The sequence below is a fragment of the Caloenas nicobarica genome, chromosome 3, assembly GCF_036013445.1.
Source record: "Caloenas nicobarica isolate bCalNic1 chromosome 3, bCalNic1.hap1, whole genome shotgun sequence".
Lineage (NCBI taxonomy): Eukaryota > Metazoa > Chordata > Aves > Columbiformes > Columbidae > Caloenas > Caloenas nicobarica.
In genome coordinates this window covers 77,542,699-77,548,290 of record NC_088247.1, presented here as the reverse complement: position 1 = coordinate 77,548,290, position 5,592 = coordinate 77,542,699, and positions in this window count along the sequence as shown.

Here is a 5,592-nt window from a genome sequence, read left to right as displayed (position 1 = left end):
GGGCCGGCAGCCGGGGACCCGCGGTGGCCCGGGCCCGAGCCGGCCTGCGGCGCGCTGATAAGGCCGCGGTTGTCGGGCTCCCCCCGGCCACCGGGCCGCACCTCGGCCCCCTGCCAGCGCCCTCTGCCGCCGCCCGGCCCGGGCACGGGATGGGGCCGGGGCCCGGGACCACAGAGATGGCGCCCGAGTCTGCTTTGCCTGGTGACCGCGGGGTCCCAGTTGGGAGCGGGCTGGGGGCTGAGGCGCCCGGGAGAAGGGAGGGAGGACTTTCCCCTACTTCGGGAGGGTGTTTGCTCCCTTCCCCTGTTCCTCCTTCCCAGGCCTGTGTAGGTCGTGCCAGGGGAGGCCTTGGTGGCTTCTGTCCCTGGGTTTGGATTTGGTGTGGACAAGGGAACATCCCCAGCCAGAGCAGAGCCGCCTGTCAGAGACACCCAGGCCCGACCTTGTGCCCAGGCTGGCGGTTATATGAGACCCATATGAACAAGCCCTAGGTGCTCCAGCTCAGACTAGAGGCTGCAGGATCCACATGAACAGCCCTTCATCATGGCTGTTTTCTTCACATATCACTGCTCAGAGTACGAGCCATCTCCCAAAGAACCTGCTGCTCTTAACCCCGGTTTAAGAAAAGGGAGCTGAGTCACCGGGGCCGCGGCTTTCCTGAGGCTGTGCCCAGTGGAAGCCAGAGCAGGGAACTGCCCCTTGTCCTGTTCTCCCCAACCGGGAGCCCAGTATAGGGTACCAGCACTTCCAAAATTTGAGTCAAGCTCCTTCGTGAGCTAGTGAAGCCAGCTCATGAGATCCGGTTTGCCAGAGCAGTTTGAACAACCACGCTCTGAAGTCTGCAAATGAATAAAATTGTATTAAAAGATCAGGAGAAAATGTGAATACGGTGTTTTGCTGCCACAAATGATATAGTCAAATTGCCAGTATTTAGGGAAATTGAGGGGTTAGCACGCCCAGAGAGCAGTGCTGAGGGACAGAGCCTCATCCTGGGAAAATCACCACCTTGCCAGGGCTGTTTCCCTTCATATTTGAGTAAATTGGCACAAAACCTCCTCACAGCCCGTGGGCGACGTCTGAAACGTTTTGAGGCCCGTGCCGTGAGGGCCGCGGCACGCCAGCCTCACCTCAGATGTTCGGTTCTCCTTTCTCATACCTGTCCCCCCTGCCCTTTACGATGCTGTCCTGCGAGGAGGAACTGTAATATTTAAACAAAACCCTGTGGCCATTTTCCAGCGCTTGCGGTGCCTCACAGAACGCTGCCGCCCTCCCCTCAGCGCCCCGCACCGCGGCGGCCCGCCAGGGGGCAGGACACCGCGCAAGGCAAGAGACATGAGGCGATTTTTCACGCCGCTTCCCCGCGCAGAATACCCGGGGGACGTTTCTGGCGCTCGCGACTTTCCCCGGCGCTCCCCGAAACTGAGGCGCGACCAATCGATCCCTCGGGCGCGGAACGAGACTGGCGGGACGGGGCGGAGCGGCTGCGGGCCGGGCTGGGCCGAGCGGGCCGCCCGCCCTTGTGCCGGCCCCGGCGCGGCCTGAGGGGAAGGGATCTCGGCCTCACCCTGCGCGGAGCCGCCCCGTGAGGGGGCAGGGCGGGGGAGAATCTTGACCGGAACTCCTCCCCGCCCCTAGTTTTGGGGCGGTTTCAGTGTTTCTGGTTAATTCGCTGCTCGTTTGTCTCCGCCTCCCGCGGGCTGGGAGAGGCCTGGTCAGCGCCTTTGGCCCGGCCGCATCAGCGTTCCCTGAACACAAGGGGCTTTTTGGAGCAAAACGATGTGAAGTAGTCTGTAAAAGGAGGAAAGACCCAATAAATTAATATATTTTTAATAGGAGGGATGGTCAGTTGGGCCCGTTTGGCCTGTGAGGAGACCCGCACCATCGCAGGGTGTGTGCCACGGCGCTCCCTGGGCGCACACCACAGCCCCCACAGCAGCCCCAGGCTGGCCACACCCCACATCTCCAGGGGCTGGGGGTTAATTGGGGTCTGGGACGCAGTACAGAGAGCAAACCTCCGGCCTGGGTGCAATAATAAGGACTGGGGGTTCTTACTAAACCCGCGACAGCCCACGCCCCTTTCCCCTGCGGGGAGCTGGAAGGTGCAGAGGGGGAACCCAGTGAGTGCAGGGGAGGTACAGGTGAAGGGGAGGCAGGTGCAAGCACTGTGAGAAAGGCACACTTAGGAAAGTTGGCAGAGGCATGGGTTTCTGTCTTCCAGAAGACCTTCAGCAGGCTGTCCTGCTCAGCCTGCACGGTCCCTGCATTATCTGAGTAGGTGCATGGAGGCTGGTGGGCTTGGATATTGTAGATAAAACTGCAAATGCTAGATTTATGTTCAGTTATTGTTTGATACTGAAATAGTTTTGCGGACCCAGAACCTGCAAGGAGAAACAACCAAGCACTGCAGGACAAAAGCCATTGCATCGAGTGAAGTAAGCAGTACAAAAGCAACAGAATGCATTGAAATTCCACGATACGTGTTCTTTTGCAGCGCCACTTGAAGGCAACCAAAACATCTTCATCACAAAATTAAACCTGACTGAAGCATGCTGTTCCCACTGCCAGGTGCACGGAGCCTCTGAGCCAGAGGAGCACAAGCAGCTCGAGCAGCAAGGTGTGCAGGGGGCAGCTCTAGTGTCCCTGCACAGAGATGTCACTGGGACTAATGTGGTGGTTGCTTGATAAATTTTTGCAGGTAAGAAGCACCACGTGCTCACAATAAACCCACACAGACACAAACAGTGCTTCAGGAAGGCAGGTTCTCTGCACTCGTGTGTTTCCTCTGCTGGCTGCAGCATGAAGGCTGTTGGAGAATGTGGGATGGTTTCTCTTGAGAGACTTTAGAGGAGTAACAAATAATTACGGATAAGTAATTGAAAAAAAAAAAAAAAAGAAAAAAGAAAGCCAAGCACCCCCTGCCTCCTCCCTGGTGAGATCTGACTGGCAAAGGTGATGAGAAGCTCAGATGCAGCAGAGCTTTACATTCTGGTTTGTTCTAGGTTTTGCTTCTAGGGTAAAAAAAATAGTGTAAAAAACCACAACCCCCAACTCACAGATGGTTATACAGTCATCCTAAGTGGTCATGAAATATTTGCACTAGTGGAATGGAGCTGCCAGGAAGGAAGAGAGTGCCTAAAATTCTGGCTATTCTTTTCCAGTTTGTTTACCACAAGCAGATTGCTCTATTGCCTTAAGCAAAAATGGCAAAAGCAACAGCAGTCCAGCACATAAGTCTGCAGCTACACTGCCCACTGATACAAGAAAAAAAAAAAAAAAAAAAAAAAGAGTAAAAGCTGTGCAAAGGTGCCTCATTTCAACTCCAGCAATGGGCTGAAGTTCCAACGCGTTAACCTAAAATACTACAACGTCGCATGTGTACTCCCAACTCCAGACCTCGGGATGTCTGAGCTCATAGTTTGAGCTTGGCTGCTTGCTGCTGTTGAACTGCGTGCAGCTCTGGAAGGATCTGTGCTAGTTCTAAAGGGCAAGTTGTCATTACACAAGTTTTGCAGTGCTTTTCTGGATGCCAGACAAATGGCTGTCTTCCAGATGTGTCCGGCGCTGGTTTGCCTGGGGTTGTCTTACAGCATGACCCCAGTTCATCACCGCAGCAAGCACGCAGCAGTTTCTGCCCTTATTTGCACTGTCCTTTCCCGCTCCATGAACTATGAAGCATCACTCACTAGCTCTTGCAAAGCCAAGTCCAGGGCTGTCCTAAGGCAGACATCAGAGTAGACAGGTACTATCGCTGCTGTCCAGAGATAAAGAAACTGCTTCTGGCAGACGTGGTTTGTTATCTAACAGCCTTGTTCCTCTTAGGGAACCTACCTCTCCTCTGTCCATCACTTGTAGGAACTTCCTGAGACTCCTGTGCAACTCAGCCTTCAGATGTTCCAGTGGGAGCATTGCTGTGCCACTGAACGGAGCCATGGCACTCACCCCTTCTGTCTACGCAGCCTGCTTACCTAAGGGTAGAGTCTGATCCAGCACTTTCCAAATTAGGGGCAGAGGTTCAGAATATCCCCTGAATATCCCAAAGAATCTCACAAGATCAAAGGCTTCTCTAAGATGGAAACAGGTAGTTCAGTGTGTTACAGCCTACCTCTGTTAAAAAATTTTAAGCCACAGGGGGAGAGGGGGGAAGGAAGCAAAACCAAAAAACCCAAAACAAAACACCAAAACCAAACAGGCTTGATTAAGGAAATATTTACAAGAAATTTATGAGCAAGGAAGACAGCTTGATTATTTCAACAAGCTGCCTGACCAGCTCTGCCATCCTCCCAAAGCTGCTGGAGTTGGTGGTGTTGCATGATATGTAACAGTGTGAACAGAACCATGACTAGTGGGTGCAGGGAAGAAGCAATAGCAAAGTAGAAGAAGTGGACACTGTCACAGTCCTATTCCCTGACACTCATAGCTCCTGCACCACCTCCCATTCCATCCTTCAGAGCTGGGGCAGTGATACTGGTACATCCCCTCTCTTCAATGGTGGGGCAAAGCACTTCAGACAGAGTTTCTTCCTCCTGTTCTCAGGCAGTGTTGGAGGAGCACTGTCCATCTGCTAACTTAGATCCTCACCCAGCATCAAACACCATCATGTCCTGTTCTTGGCTGATCCCCTGGCTCTATATGCTAGAATACTTTTGCTATCAAGCTTGTCATAAACAGAAGATCATGACTTCATTGAAGATCACAAACTTATGCAAGAACAATTTTATCCTAAATGGAACTGCAATGAATTATACTAGGTAGGAAAGCAGGGCTACCAATAAAGCAAGCATGGCTCCGAAATCTTCCTCGTCTAACCCTCAGCTTAATGCAGCTGATCCATTCTCGTATTTGAAAAGAGGATGCATATTTTAGTTACAGAGCAACACCTATGATATCAAGTTATAGAAATAGCTTCCACAGCTGCCTTGTTTAAGAATTTCACCATCCTGAGAGAACATTTCTGCAGGATGACAGAGACGGTGGATAATGCCTTGTTTTAAATTGGTCACCTAGACAGAATGTACCACCTTCTCTGTGTAAGTGCTGCTCAGTGCCGCTGTAAAGCAGTGTCTGGGAAACAGAAAGCAAGATGCATGCTTAAAATTGTTAAAAAAGATCACCAGTTCGGAGACAAATTCTACATGTATTTTGCACTTGAGATACACTGAGCATGGTGAGCATTGTTATTTCAGTCAGTTTAGGCTCCTATCCAGTACTTTAAAAAAAACCACCCATAGCTAACGTGCAGCATGATGGGATAGTCTTTGGCGAGAAACATCCAGGCAGTTAATTTAACTGTCACATTGGTGTCTTGTAATGGTACAGTTTTAGAGCCTGGCTCACCACGAGCAACTAGACACCGCTCCGAAGGAAGGCCATTTCAGGACTTTGTTGAAGAACACACTGAGCCTGAAGGACTCACAAACAGTTGCACAGTGGAAACTAGGTTAGCAAAATGGCCTGAAGCCCTTTTCATTTTTCTTGACGAACTCGAAGGATCTGCTAATGGAAATATCATTTCTGTAAAATGTTTTTAGACTTAAAACACTTGTAAGAGGCAGCTTTTCCACAAAGGAACTAGAATGGGGAGGAGTAGGATGA